The 15,601-nt window shown below is 45.6% G+C and overlaps 1 long non-coding RNA gene across 2 annotated transcripts; it reads left to right on the top strand.

Moving 5' to 3' along the window:
- Positions 1 to 2,408: 2,408 nt before the first annotated feature.
- LOC308533367 lies at positions 2,409 to 12,214 on the top strand. 2 transcript variants are annotated; one of them, XR_013997077.1, is made up of 3 exons: positions 2,409 to 2,840; positions 7,298 to 7,790; positions 10,796 to 12,214. It is a non-coding gene; the product is annotated as an uncharacterized lncRNA (long non-coding RNA). The 2 variants fall into 2 exon arrangements; XR_013997078.1 differs by having other exon boundaries at positions 7,298 to 8,198; positions 10,796 to 11,448.
- Positions 12,215 to 15,601: the final 3,387 nt, after the last annotated feature.

Genomic DNA, 15,601 nt, shown 5'->3' on the forward strand with positions numbered 1-15,601 from the left:
CCCGGCCGAGGAGGGGAAGCTCTGTTCTCCGAATGGACCAGAAGGTCCCAGAGAAAGTTTCCCTGGGCGATCGGGAACCTGGATGTTAGGTGACCTTATTTGATACGACACTGTGGGCCGCGTCCGGAGAGCTGCGCGGAGTCGGCGGCTGCCGGCCGCTGCGCAGGTGTCCCGGCCTCGCCATCTGCCAGGGGGAGGGGGTGGGGTGAAAGGCCCGGGCGAACGTTCCAGCATTCGTCTCTGACCTCTAGTGTTTTCCTTCGCAACCTCTACTTGGAATAAACAGCGGGTGAGGGAGCGGCGGGTATGGAGGAAACGCAAAGGCCGCCCGAGTTTCCTCCTAAGGCCTCTCCACCGACAAGGCTGAAATTCCAGGATCCGGGAAGAGGAGGCAAAGTTCGCATTGCCATAGCCACGGGTGGGGGTGGAAGGATTTCTGGATTAAGGGCCCCCCCCCCGGGGTCGTCAGAAGTCGTCACCCCACAGGGCAGACCCTTCTGGCGAACCAGAGCTCGGAGCCGCACCTTCCAGGCGGCGGGATGCGGTGCGCACCGCGTGACCTTGCCTCCCTCAGGCTTTGGCAAGGCGTTCCGATCTTTAACAGTTCCACATCCCAGGTCAATAAACTGGAAACGGATAGAATGAGCATCACCCGGTGAAAGATAAAGGGCAGCAGGGCCGCGGAATGATGCGCATTCCTTCTGCTGCCTCCAAAGACAGCGTTGTCTCTCGCCGCTAATAAAACACGGAGCATCCAGGCCTTTGGTCTGGGCTCAGCCACAGAGATGTTGCTACGTCTTAGGTAACGTGTGCCCCCCAACTCAGCATTTGGGGAATAATAGATAGGTGTGAATATACGACGTAGGTACATACACTTTCTATTTTCAAAACAAATCCCTTTCATTGTCAGTTTTCACTTTTTGCAAATACCCTGCCGGAGGTATTGTGGACTTCAAGCAGATGTCAGCTGGGGGCCGGCGGCCTACGCTTCCTCCTGCGGCAGCAAAGGCGGCAGAGTCCGGTTTGATAAATGTTCAAGGTGAAACACAGCCTCACCCAAAACCCCAGGCCCAGGGTGACTTAGGGCATAAGAACGGATATTCAGAGGAGGTACTGTGGCGAGGTGCATTGTTTCATTCCCTTTCGATGGAACTAAACGCAGTTATCTGCGATCCCAACCCCCGAATCCAAATACAATGTTTCTCAACAGGCAGTTAGAACCAGAAAATGGGGGCTGGGGACTCACGACTGAAGAGAATTGTGCTGAAGGAGATACAAAGAAGATAACCAAGATACGGGATCCCACGGTCTTCCCGACAAGAGTCCCAAGAGTAAGAACATATCCCCCAATCTCTCCCCAGCAGCGGCCGTGGGTGGGGTGAGGAAGGAGGTGGGTGGCGAGTGTGGGGAAGAGGAGGTCTCTGTGGTCACCCTTGGCCCCTTCTTTGAGGAAGAACAATGGCCGGGCCTGGCGTTCTTTTTTCTCAAAGAGAAACTGCGGGAAGGCAGAGTTGCTCTTTGTGCCCCAGCCCCTTTAGAGGAGGGGTCGGGGGAGGCTGTACACATGACCCCCCTGGCCACTGGGCGGTGTCCTGAGCGCCGGACCCCTCAGACGCTCTGGGAGCGGTTACCAAAAAATAGAAATAAAAAGGCGCCCTGTCTCGCGTAGGCCCACTCAGCCGCCGGAAGAACCTCGAGGAAAGCCGAGAGACCTCAGAATTCGCCAGGCGAGGAGGGGGGAGATGAAAACCACACACGCTCACAGGGTATGTCGACCTTCCCCCACCCATCCCAACATCTGATCACCACTGGGTCTGCTTACGTGTGAGTTTCGGATTAAGGACGCATTTATTTATTTATTTAATCCTACGGATCTTCTCAAACCACAAAAAGACTTAATTCCTTTCCAAGGCGAAGGGTCGATTTAAATAATAATAATAATAATAAAAGGCTCTATTTTAAATCAATGGGGGGGGGGAATCATATGACTGTGACCTTGACGTGTGAGATGGGGAGGGGCAGGTAGATTTGGGCCCAAACCTCTGGCCTGTGCATATCTGGACCACCCTAGGCCCTTTCTACCGACCAGAAGGGGTTACATATTTTCAAAGGTTACCATTAGCAGTTCATTTGCTAAAGTTGGGAACTTGGTATTTTTATATTACGTGAAATACATGATTTAATTATACTCCAAAAACAAATTAAGGACAGGCCTTCTACACAAATTGGAGGCAGCTAAATGCTCTTTTGTGCCTGCAGCCCTCGGGTTGTTAAAGAGGCTGCTGATGCATGAGAAGTAAGTGACTGATTTAACTCATTGGGATGCAGGAAGCGACCTGCCCTCTTTTGAAAAAAAAAAAAAAAGAAGAAGACGAAGAAGCAAGAGAGAGAGAGGCTGACTTCAGGCTGGAGAAGAGAGGGAGGGGAGAGAGGAGAGGGGAGAGGAGGGAAAAGAGGAGAGAGGGAGAGAGAGAGGGGGAGAGAGAGAGAGAGAGAGAGGGAGAGAGAGAGAGAGAGAAGAAAACGCAGAGGGAGGGAGGCAGGGAGGGAGACCAAACCCCCGCTTGACTGCGTTGAAAGCTTCTGAATTTCAAGCAGAAAGTAGAAGGAGCCCCACAAGGCAATGAGCGTCTTTCCTTGGGCTGCGTGTGCAGAGCGTAGACAATGAAAATCTCCATCCCCCTCCCCCACCCCCCGCTAGGCAACAAGATTCTTGCTTTCGTTCTTTCTCAACGCTGGAAGATGTGCAGAATCAAATATACAGAGATGCGTACATACTTTTCAAACAAACAACCTGACCTCACGGGCTGAGACGCGGATTACCCACACGCGCACGGGCTGTAAGTACTATCTTTTCCTGCCTTCGCCGGGCTCTGCCTCGCTGGCTGATTGGGAGTGTTTGCTTTGTGAGTCGGGGCGCCGGTTGAGTTGGGGATGTTGTTATTCCCAGGGGCTTCCTCGAAGCTGGCACTTTCTGCACGTGAGGGTGAAGAGTGTCCTCCGTTGTGAGCTTGCAGAACGGGACAGGGCTGCCTGGGCTGCGGCGACTTGGAGCAGGGGGCGGGAGGCACGGAGTCCCGGAGTTCCCGCATTGCCAGCGCTCTTGAGAGCCTCCCACTGGGCTCCGGGCTGCAAGGTTGGTCCCAGGCACTGGATGGAAATCGAGTCACAGAGGATCGTATGCTCCCGGACCCCCGGACGTGCAGAGTCAGGATGAATTGGAAGGAGGTACCCCAGGGGGAGAGAGAGAGAATGTGAGTATCCCTGGCCTGGAATGGAGTGCGGAGCCGCCGCGGGCTGGCCGCCTTGATTTGCGGGGCTTAGTCTCAGCGCGGATAGCTCTGTCGCTAGCATCACCCCATCTCAAATAAAGAATCTTCTGGAGGCAAGGTTTGAGCGAGGGTGGAGAAGGGTCTCTCGGAGCGCCCAGGCGAGAGCAGTTGTGCTTCTGGGAGGTATTTTTGGGGCCTCTTTTAAAATGTGCAAGAATTCCGCGGGCCCACGCTTTCTTTGTGTGCCGGGCAGCGCCAAGCGCTTTGTGCGTCCCAAGGAGAAAATGGCGAGTTCTATTGTGTTTAGGCCATTTTCTTCCGGTACCAGGGTTTTCCCAAGTTCTAAGCACCTCGTGGCAAATAGCTTTCTCATGCCCGGAAAAGAGTTAATCACTGAAGTTTGGTCCCGTGGCCCGGCGTGGTGAGCCTGTTTTCTTACCGATGGGATACTTGTATCAAAACAAAAATATGGCCAATGTGTGCAGGTCTGTGCCCTTCAAAAGATCAGGCGCGGTTCTCAAGGATTCGGACGATACGTGTCTGTTTGTGTGTGTTTATGTACATCTATGTAAATAACAGTTTTCCTGATAATCTGGAGGAAGGAGGGAAGTCTTTCTTTATTCTCTTACCCCCAGAAAATGTTACTCTGCCAGGTCAGTCTTTTGTTTTCTTAAACTGAAGGTGAAGGTGAAATCTTGTTTGTTTTTTGACAGAAGGAATTATTAAGTAGCCTTAAGTACTATAGCATATGCCTCCTTTACTTCATTAGAAAAAAATAAGCTTTTAAAAGATTCAGTTTAATGCTCTTGTATGTGTGTGTGTGTGTGTGTGTGTGTGTGTGAGAGAGAGAGAGAGAGAGAGAGAGAGAGAGAGAGAGAGAGAGAATATGTGTGATACCTATCTACCTATATGTGTCTTTCTATGTACAGAGAGGTAAGAAGGCTGTTGTTTGGCTTTTTTCCCTTAATCTACCATTTTTGTAAAAATTTCTGCACTCATTAAACTCTATGTAAAAATGGACAATAATGCCTATACAAAGATGTCTATGTGACTTTTTAAAAACTATGTGTGTGTGTGTGTGTGTGTGTGTGTGTGTGTGTGTGTGTGTGTTGAAAATACTATTTTATATTTACTACAATTCTTTGGACCTCTAAATGGAATGTGATTTTTGTCAGCTCAAAAATAGTGAAATGCAAACTTTCCCAATCTGCTTCCTCTCAATTTTGGTGGCAAATGGAGAAAAAAAATGCAAAGAAGTAGAATGGGAGAGAAAATTTAAAGCTTACAGATGTTTTCCCCTTTGGCATTATCTTAAAATGTATGGGCATCAAATTGGTGCAAAAAAAACATTATGATTTATATTTTTCAAAAATGCACCACTAGCATCTCCCTTCATGTGGATCAAGACCATGGACAGCGAACTAATATTAAATCACTGAGAAAAAGGGACTCTCGTAAAATTTTGTGGGAGCAGAATGAAAGTTTACATTCAAAACACATTAGGCGGAAAAAAAAAACAATCCCTCTGATTTTTAGAAGGAATTAGACTCCTATAAAGTGTGGCATTTCAAACTTATTCAAACCAGGTTTTAAAAAACAATGACTTATGTATTCTCTGTCTCAAACAGTATATGTTCTTTATCCACTTAAAGTAAGATGAGGTCTACCTTTTGTTACTGGTAAAGAACAAATTTAAATCCATCCATTTAAGATGTGGGCTGTTTTTCAGAAGGCCTTGAAGCAGAACGCCGGTAGAGAAATTTTACCATTTTAGGCTGGCATTAGCTGAATGACACTAGAGCAAATTAAATTGATTTTTATCAGCGACTGAATTTCTAAATGCATAGAATTGGAAAAATTAAATGCCATTTTGATAGACAGGGATAATATGAGTAGAGATATAATCCAGCTACTCCTCGTATTTAGGCATTGCAGTCTATAATTAACTGTGCAATGTTGTGGACAAACACTTTTTCCTAAGAAAGTCACAGATATTTCATATATATATACACATATATATACATACATATATATATATATATTTACTGGATTGGGGCAGAGGATTGGTTCAGTGTGGCTCTGTATGAAAGATTAATTTATTTTGTTTCAAAAATTGTTTGAGTTGCCTTTATTGTTTTATAGAATTTCATTTCATTGAAAACCATTTCATTTGTGGGTTACATAACACATTCAATGTTGCTCATTTAAATTTCCAACTTCATGTTACCTTTGGTTTATTTTATAACCTGACTTCAGTGTGACTTGTAAAGGCCTGGGGAATCATATAAAGAAAATATAATACACCAGTTTGAGACATTGGAAAAGCTTATATGTAAAATTGAATTTCAAAACAACATTAAATTAAAGAGGGCATATGGTTTATAAAGAAATTCATTTATCTTTATTCATTGTATTTGGCTATAAAATAAAACTGCAGTCATTTGTATGTACGGATTCTTAACATTAGTTGCTAGACATGTTTTGGAGACAGACACACACACACATCTTCAAAGTGCTTGCAAAGAAAATACAATGGTCAGGACCATGGTGAGGTCCCCATGGCTCAGGCTGGTGGCTTGAGGCTCTGGTTTGGGCACGGAGTTTGAAGTTTGGGAGAGGGCCATTGTTTAGAGGGGCACATTCATCTGTAATGTCATTCGTGATAAGATCAAACAGAAACCTAGACCCTGGCCTGAGGACAGGATGGCTGTGCAGCGAGCAGATATGCAGATAGCCCTGTTCTGCTGCTTGCTCTTCACCTGCAGCGTGGGCTCTGTCCGGCCTAAGATGCTTATTTTGCTATTCCTTGACCAACCGTGTGTGAGCGAACAGGGGCCCAAGAGCTTAGAATTAGGGATCTAGAGGAGATGTTCTGAAGGGGTCTGCCCTTGTCTCCATTTTAGGGAGAGGCCACTGAGAAGGGTCTTTGCCTTGCCTTGAGCGAGCAGAGCACCGAGGGAAGGGCTGTGAGGGAAGGGCTGATGAGACTAGGGGCGATACGTCTTAGGGGGCTGTCCTCCGGCCTCCGTGTTGGCGCCTGGGGGTGGGGGGAGGCAAGGGCAGGGTGCTCGCCCTTTGCTGTGCCCAGGCGCAGCTCTTGGGGGCTGAGCGCCTTCTGCGGCTCTTTGGTTTCAAGGACACAGCGAGCTGCTCAGGACTTTGGGAGCCAACATCTGTCTGACTGGTGACGTCAGCAGCCCGTGTAATCCTCTTGTGCTGAAGGCAGATGCCTTATTTGTTTGGCTGGAGCGAGCCATTAATCCCTAATTCTGGATCAGCAAGCGAGGGGGAAAGACCGGACCGCTCCGACCCACCCCCTCCCCACCCCCACCTCCCACCCAAAGCACCTTATACCACGGCAGCCTCTCCACCTCCTCTTTCCTCCGCGAACGCGCCGAGCAGCGATTGAACGCGCTTTGGTCCTCTGCAGGTTTGAGCAGGGCTAGTAGGTAGGCTATGTCTATATGTAATTCTTTCTCTTATCGATCGTTTCGATTTTCTTGCTCAGACTCGCTGGTCTTGCAGTTTTGTAGGGTCCTAAGCCCAGCCGGGGTGGGGCGTGCAGATCCGGAGTGTGGTCTGCGCGAAGGGGCGAGACAGGGGAAAAGGGGCACAAGGTACGGAAATGGCTGGGCTGCACCGGAGGACCAACCATAGACGCGTTTTGAAGGTTCCTGCTCGAGAAATGTGTTTCTCTGGCCATGGTGATGCCGCAGCGTCTGGCCCCCACCTGGGGGCTTCCACAGCCGGGACCGGCGCGCACCGCCGCCGGGCCGCCCCCCGGGGCTGCGCTTCCCGACTCCACTCGCCACCGCGGGCTCCTAGGCGCCCGGTAAAGCTTGGGTACGAGCTCTCGGCCCGCCAGCTGGGGTCCCTTCCTCCCATCACCTTCTCTCTCTCTCTCTCTCTCTCTCTCTCTCTCTCTCTCTCTCGCCTGCTCCCTCCCGCCTCCTGCCCCTTCTCCCCAGCCTCCCACTCCCCTCCCGCCTCCCTGTCTAATTCTTCCGTGTGATTCTGTTTTTCAGGGGCGTGTTCTGGGCTCTCCGAGCGGGACCGGCTCTGGGCGCTCTCTCTTGCCGCAGCCGAGCTCGACGCCGCCCGTGGCCTCTGATCGCCGCTCCTCCGACCCTGGACCCGCAGCTGGCCTTTCCCTCCAGGGCTGACCGCGCCGGAGCCGATGCCACAAAAAGAGCCGCAGAAGCCGCCGCCTCCCGCCCGCCCGCTGCGCCGAGGGCTCCGCCCGCCCATAGAGGTCAACCCCCCTCACCCCTTCCTCTCTCCAGCTCGCCCTCCCTCCGCCCTCCGCCCGGCCCAGGTTCCTCCAGCCTCTGGACTCCGGCCGGCCGCAGTCTGAGGGGTGCGTGTCCACTGCGCTGCTGGGACCCCGAGCCAGGCCCAGCCTTGCGTCCGCGCTCCCGGGCAGTGGGGCAGGAAGCCTTAGGAGGAACGGCCTTTTCCCTCCGCAGCAAAGCCGCAGCCAGACCAGATGGGCCGCCCAGCTCTCTGGGGACTAGGCAGGTGCGGCTGAGTTAATTTTTCCGAATTATAAAGAAAGATGACCCAGCCTGTCCTTGGACTCTCCTAGCTGCCCCACAGCTCCCGACCCAACCCGCGGTGACATTCTCAGAGGACCCAGAGCCGAGGCGTATCTGCGCATCCCCCTTGCATGCGCACACGTATGATTCTCTTCTCCTGCGGGTGCTGGGTCTCGTCCCCGCAGCAGGAAAGGGTTGGCAAGGCTTCTGTCCTTAGAACCTGCCATTCCTTATGTGCAAGTGACTTAGAAGAGCTGCGAGCAAACCCACCCACCCGGTTAACTGCTCTCCGTGAAATAACACGATTGCGACATTAGATCTGTGCCCGCCCAAGGGGTAATTAACTGCGATCCACGCCTTCTCTGAAGACTGGATTTATGGGCGCATGGAGGTTTGTGGGTGCGCGGTCAATGGCGTGTAGACAGACGCAGAGGCAGGCGCAGGCATCTCATTAGCAGCGGCCCTGGCCGCTGTGGCAGGAGGCGAGCGAGCGAGCGGAGACAGGAGCGGGGCTTCTGAGCGCAGACCCTGGCGGAGTCCCGGGGACTCGGCGCTCCCGGGAGGGGGAAGGGCAGGAGGAGATGTGTGGAGTTCGCAGGGGGTCAGTCACTTCCGGATCAGGACCAGACTCTGCCCTCCGTGTTCACAGCGGACCTTGATTTAATGTCATACAATTAAGGCACGCGGTGAATGCCAAGAGCGGAGCCTACGGCTGCACTTGAAGGACACCCGAGCGACTCTGGATATGAAAGGGGAAAAGGCAACAGCCCTGGGATTTGAAAGGTGGTAGAAGGAACCCATCCTTTGAGGATAGAGACCCTGAAACTGATTCAGAACCACCCAGTGTTCCGCCAGCCAAAGGGGCCCTAGTTCCCAGTCAGAGCTCGAAACACGCAAATCCCTGAGGGGGTTTAGGAGCACGCCAGTGACAGCTGTCAGGAGAGCAGGAGTTCCAGTTTGTGCAAATATTCTAGAGCGTGGAAGCGTGTAGAAAGCAGTGATTCTTCCAAGAGGTGGTAGTGTGATTGTGTGCAATCTGGGCCAAGCTGCGGTCACAGAACCGACGGGAGAGAGGAAAATAACCTTAAATGGCGTCCTCACCACCTTGCGCAAGAAACCTCAACGGGCTCAGCTCCTTGGGGACGCTCAGAACCACCCCCACCCATCCCGCCCCCCACCACCACCACCAGCACTTTCTCTTTCTCTTCCCAGTCTCCAGTCGGCCTAGCCTAGCTTTTACAAGCCCAGATAATTCCCTTGTTTCGTCGTAGTCCCAATGGCCAAATTAGTCCTAGGAGTAGGACAAGAAACTTTAGGAGGACTTTGTAAATGATGTGAAAGTCAATGAGGTGGACTCTGTTAAGGTTTGCACCAGGGCCTTAGAGCCAGAGACAAACCCAGGCTGAGAAAGCCAGCCTTGGTAGATGCCTTTGTTCTGCCTTGGCCTGCAGGGGCCGCGAACAAAGGAGAGGAGCTGAGGAGGATCCACGGAGGTGGCCGCGCCCTCGCGCCTGCCGCTGTCCGCGGTGCTGACCAGGGCCTTCTCCCCTGCGATTTCACCCAAATGCAATAGGACCCTCCTGCCCTGCCCCGAAGTATAACAGGACATTAGGCAATTTGCGAAAGAAAAATTAAAAGCAGCGAAGCGTCGTACACAGCAAAACCTAATATTTACCGAAACAGTTCACTGTAGCTGTTGCCACACTTCAGGTAGTCATATGCATATACAGGTCGTGTATGTGCCCTGGGAAACAACTTCTATCGATTTAGGCTGACACCTGAATCTAAGCAATGAGCTGGACTTGTAAGGAGAATGAGGAGAATTAAGTCTCTCTTTTTATTTTATTTTTCTTCTTAAGTCATGTACCTTAAAGCATACGGTCCTCAGCTATGCAAAATGCAGGTGTTTTCACCAAAGGGACTCAAGTGTGGCCTTTAAGAAGTACCAGGACAGGACGGGATGGGAACTGACTAGGTGACCCCCAAAAGGAGCCCACCACCTAGCCTGAAGCCTGGGGCCAAGTTCACCCCGGGGCAGCCTCCCCTGGCAGGTCCAAAGCGCAGAGCCTGCTCAGGCTTCCAGGCTGGCGGGAGGCACTGCAGGGCCAGGAGGCCTGGAACCCCGCACTGCGGAAAAACCGGCCACAGCAACATCCTCATATTTCCGGCAGGTGGAATACGGCAGGGCGGATTTCCAAATCCCAGTCAATGAAGATTCGCTTTAGGAGTCTAGGGACGTGTGGGTCAGTATCAGTGTATTCAATACATATTTAAGTATCTCAGCATATTTCACTGCCTTCACCTAAATATTGATAGCGTTTCTAGAAATAAATAGTCTCACTAAATAATGAATCGAAGGGGAGAGGGAGACAGAGATGGAGCAAGAACCAAGCGACCAATTTGTATCCAGCCTGGGCTCTCAAAATAAATTGCTACGCGTTTACTCGCGTTAGTTTATAAATTCAAAAACGTAAATGATGTTAAAATTAGGAACAGATAAAACAATTTAGGCAATAGAGGCAGCAACACAGATCTTGATCCAGACATAGAAATGGGCTATAAATGGGTCATACATTTCATCCGATTCATTCTTTTATACCTGAATGATGGAGATACATGAAATGATTCATAAAATAAATGACCAAGCACAATATCCCCAGCCAGATATATATTTGCCCCCCGCCCCCTTCAGGGTAGATTTTATTTGTCTTCTGATTTTAGAACTCCACGAGTCTGGTCTTTCATAGATATTGATGACTTAGGTTTATATTTTATGTGACACAATTTGGGAGTAGGTAAAACATATGGGGAAAGGGGGGACTACTTGAATAATAAAAGGGAAGGGTTGGGGGAATATTCTTCTTCGTGTGCCCATTAAGAGCGGTCATACTGAAATGGGTTTAAAACATTACATGTTAACACGAAAGCCTGGGTTTCCTCCCAGTATTTATGCGGCGGTACTGATTGCCTGTGTTCCCATCCCCCCAGGTGGTTCATGCAGGAACAAGGTCCAACATTGCAGAATATTCCTGCCTGCGCAGCGCTACAATTCACATTACATAACGGAAACACACCCAATCTCTCTCACCCCAGTCCTTCCTGTGCAGGGCAGTCTAAACTCGTCCTCCTGAAAGCTTCATCAGTTTAAGAAATTACTTTCTAAGTAGAAATAAAATGCATGCTATGAAAGAGAAGGTAAAATACCACTTAGATAAGGGAACACACAGTTTAGTAATCTGCTTGCTGCGATTGAGTCTGAAGTGGTTATTGATTTGTGATATTTCTAGTTTTTTTTTAAAAAGACTATTTCCTAATTCTCTTAAAAATAATCATCTGCTTTAATGTCCATTGCCAATTTCCCTGATATGAAATCCTATGCTCAGCATTTTTCCAATACATCAATCAAGACTTCGTAATTGGAGAATTTCAGCTCAGTGTGCCGTGGAGGCCCTTTGACAATCACCATTTTCATTTAGTGGCCTGAAATTAAAGCTTCTCAGAATAATATAGGAACAGCTTGACCCTTTCAGATGCTCAAGGACAACCCTCCAGGGAAATCGTAGGTTTTCGTCCTGGGGAGAGGGTGGGAGCGGGATGGAAGGGTCAATGGTGGGAAAAAGGGGGACATCTGTAATACTTTCAACAATAAAGATGAAAAAAAATTTTAAAAAGATGCTAGCGCAATGCACCAGGAGGTACCTAGAGTCAACAATGCTAGAGCGCCCTCTGCTGCCCCTAAGAGGCAGGACATGAATTACAAAAGCCAGATGGCTCTGGGTCACAATAAATGGTGAAAACATTAAGCTCTTAGAAACATTTAATCTGTGAAATTCAAAAGCTCTAATCATATTGTACATTTGAAGGGGCCACCCGATTTTAATTTTTGAGCACTCCTTGAATAATTTACTTCTATTCTGGAGGATAGTGAAACGGCAATGTTTTGAAATGTTCAATCTGTCAAATTATTTCTGTAGTTACATTTCTGCACTCTTTTTTTGTTATATATCAAATTGTGAAGACCTCTTTAGCAAAGAACCCGCTCTGAGTAGAAGTGATTAGGTATGGTCGCAGTATAGGCAAACACATAAGGAGTGTTATGTGCTTAAAAATGAGTTTTTTCAGAATGGAACAATCTCTTCTCAAATGAAATGGAGATGTTTTAAAAGGTTCAAAATCCTTTTTAATTTTTATGTATTATAGGGTGTATAGTAATAGAAACATGTACAGTTGTACTAATTCAATGTTGTAAATTTCAAAATTATAGCCTATTTCTAAACAAACATCATTGCCATGAAGACTGTTGTTGAATATATCAGTGCTAATGTAATAAAATGTTTCTATTAATAATGTGGTTGTTAAATAAATCTTGCAAAAATAAAGTTCTATTTATATTATGGTGCCAGAATGAAATAGCTATCTAATATCACTCATTTTAAGCATAGTTTTAAAATGTAAACTCTTTGGAAAAAAAATAGTAAGCTGTAAGGTTGCTGAGAATATTAAACGAACATTTAAAAATTATCTGATTTTCTAATTTTCTATAATAGAAAAAAGATCTTGATTAAATATTAAACTAAGTTAAATATTAAGCTACATATGTAAAATTCCATATAAATGTAGGTATATCTATCTTCTGAAAACTACTTCTCCAAAGAATGCATTTGTGGATTTATGGCTTAAATGAAATTTTAAAAAATTGTTAGAACATTTGTATTTTCATTCTAAGCATTCCTTTAAAAAGTTAAAATATTATTTTCTTTTTGCTTAATTTCAGTTTCCTAAATAAATTCATATTTTACCCAGGAGAGAATGAACACAGTGACAGATTTTACCATATTCCTAATAGTTATTATAATAAGTTTAAAACCAATTTCTAAGTAAATAAGATGCAAAATATGTACTGAAACATGTTTTTCTATTTAAAAAACCATTTGTTCAATTTAAAAAAAAAAAACCTAAGGAGAACTGACTAAAAGAGCTTCTCAGATGCCCAAGAGATGCTGCCCAGGGTGAAAAGCATGCACCAGTATTTGCTTTTGAATCTGCATGGGAGGGTTTTTAACCTCCCTTTTTATCCTTGTACAAGGGGTGACATATTATAACTGAAACACTTCTCCTAACTTCTTCTGGCTGTTTAGAATCCATGGAAACAGTCACTTCTATGGGAGCAACATATAAACAATATATTTATGGGAAGCAATCTATAATAATAAAAGGGTAATATGCTAATTAGACCGGACATCTTCCAGACGTCCTTCCTGACAAAGCTGGGGCCCGAGGGAAGCCAGCCGGATCCCAGGTGCCTGCGGGTGGCCGGAGGAGGGAAGCCTGGGTCCCGGGTGCTGGAGGGAAGCTGGTGCAGACAGCCGGGGGAAGGAAGGCCTACTCTTGCACAAATTTTCGTGCATGGGGCCTCTAGTAATACAATAAAAGCAACTAATTACACTTCTTTTAAGAATTAACCACTCAATTATTGTGTCCTCATTTATGCTGGCTCTTAGATAAAATTAATATAGAATTTAATACTTGCAGACCACAAAAATTAAAGCTCTTTAGATTAGACTGACGAGGCTTTAACAAATTCAGTATTTTTTTAATCCTGTATGCAGACTCAGCTGTCACTGCAATTTCCATCAGCTGCTACTTAGTACAATATAGAAATATGGCTGAGTAGGAATTGAAAATATCATGCTCTTAAGATACAATAAAATTGAAATGTCAAGAAATTGGAGTTGAATATTTTTTAGAAGATCAATAGCTGCAAAATGTAGGGAAAATATTTCCATTGAAGAACCAGGAAAGTAAAAAAGCTTAGTATTAGAAGCAGAAGGTACTACCAAGGCAGAAGAGGGTGAAATGGGACCAATTCTGTCTGCGAGCTACAGCAGAAATAACCAGGAAGATATTTGACTTAAATTTTGTTTTCAATATTTTGATAAAAAATATTTACGTAGCAAATTCTTAAGTAAATACTAAATATTATCTAAAGAGTGTTTCTTTATTGGAATGCATTGTAATCTTGATTTTGTTATGTTAAAGACAAAAAATAGGAAATTAAATTAGCAAAATATTACTTTATTTTCAATTCTTATCCTATAGATTGAAAGGCAGAATTGTTTTTTCTTCCCTAGTTGTTGGTCAAGTGTTTTAATTATAAAGAAGGCACTAATTTGAATGTAATAGTATACATGGTAAAAATAATAGAACTATTATAACATAGCATATGTTGGGCAAAATCTCCTCTTCCTGTTAATTTGTTTAAATACAAAACAATAATATGTGGAAAAGCAACTTGGTTTTGCTAATCATTCCTTGCTTATTTTAGTATACTGTGACTATTACCTACAAAGTGTTTTATACGTAATAGTCACAGTGTATTTAGGCAGACAGATACTTAGTGGGAACCCAGCCACCATGTTTCATAGGAGTTCCCAAGAGCAAGGCTCGTGAGTTCCAGGCTGACATGCTAAATATTAAGAACTTTGGCCAAGATCGATTCAAAGGTAATGAAACCTGGGCTGCTATGAAAACATTAAGTGGAGAAAGCCATTCTCTTACCCGGAGCTGCATAGGATCAGTTTTCCATATCAGAGGAACTTCACCCTTCCCGGGATGTCTTCACCTGACTTTACTCCGAATTCCCAGGATAAGGCTACAGTAGTTGTATGTTTTAATTGTCCTGACAATATCAGATAATCAAGTGAGATGGGCCAAAAGCACCCCATGTCTACATTCATCAATAAGTGGTTCTCACAACCTGGATTCTGATTCTGTGAAATGCTTGTTTTTACTTAATTTTTCAACTCAAACTACAAATATTTCTAAGTGCCCAGAAAGCATCAGGCAGTTGTGTTAGTTGGATATGAGAAGGTTGTGGTGAGTGTGTATGTACATACATAATGCAGGAGAAAAGCTAGTAATAAAGAATATTTATGGTTGACATTTAAAACATGGTTGTGGGAAAAATAAAATCAACTTTAGCTGTGACCTGAATCCGTCTCTCCTGCAGTTATCTGCAGACAATCAGCTAATCAACATGGTACCACCCCCTGGTACAAGAGAATTATTAATAAAGAAACATTTAAAAATTGACTGGCTCTTTCAGACTCCATCCTCCTGCTGTTGCTATTGCAATAATTTTCTGCAATAATTAACATTTTCTAAATCCATTAATGTCCTTTCAATTACAAAAAATTCTACATCATCTCTCCACTACTTTTTCTCTTCTTCCTCCTAGATGAATTGAATAATGGAACCCAGTAAAGTGAGTTTTTAGACATAACATTGAACACACCCACCAGTCATTAGATATAAGATTCAAACTTACACCACAGAATCATAAATATTAAAAAACTTGAATTTATTTTAAGCTTTCCTTCTTTAGTAAACACCTAAAGTCTTCTAGACTTTCAACTATAAAACAGGTTCATTCATTCATTTCTTCACTGTTTGAATGATAACTAGGTGCCAGGCACTGTTCCATGGGTTGAGTATTTAATAGTGAATGAAATATATATGATTTTTACCCTTACGGCGTTCATCTAGAAACTTATCCCAGAGTCAAATTTTCTACTCCCGTAAACTAACTTATTATTATTTAAGTCCTTTTATCTTTAAGTGGTTTTATTCCAACCACTGAAATTTTTTCTAAAAAGCAGATTTGTGTTTTACTTTTCTAGGATAAACGAGAAAATACACTTACATTTCCCTTGCAGATTCCACTTTCTTCCCCCATTGATAATAATGAATGCTTTTACTATCCCCTATCATATTTGAGTGGCTGTTTACTAGTCA

This window comes from Myotis nattereri, assembly GCF_964212035.1.
Source record: "Myotis nattereri genome assembly, chromosome: 17".
In the NCBI taxonomy this organism is placed as follows: domain Eukaryota; kingdom Metazoa; phylum Chordata; class Mammalia; order Chiroptera; family Vespertilionidae; genus Myotis; species Myotis nattereri.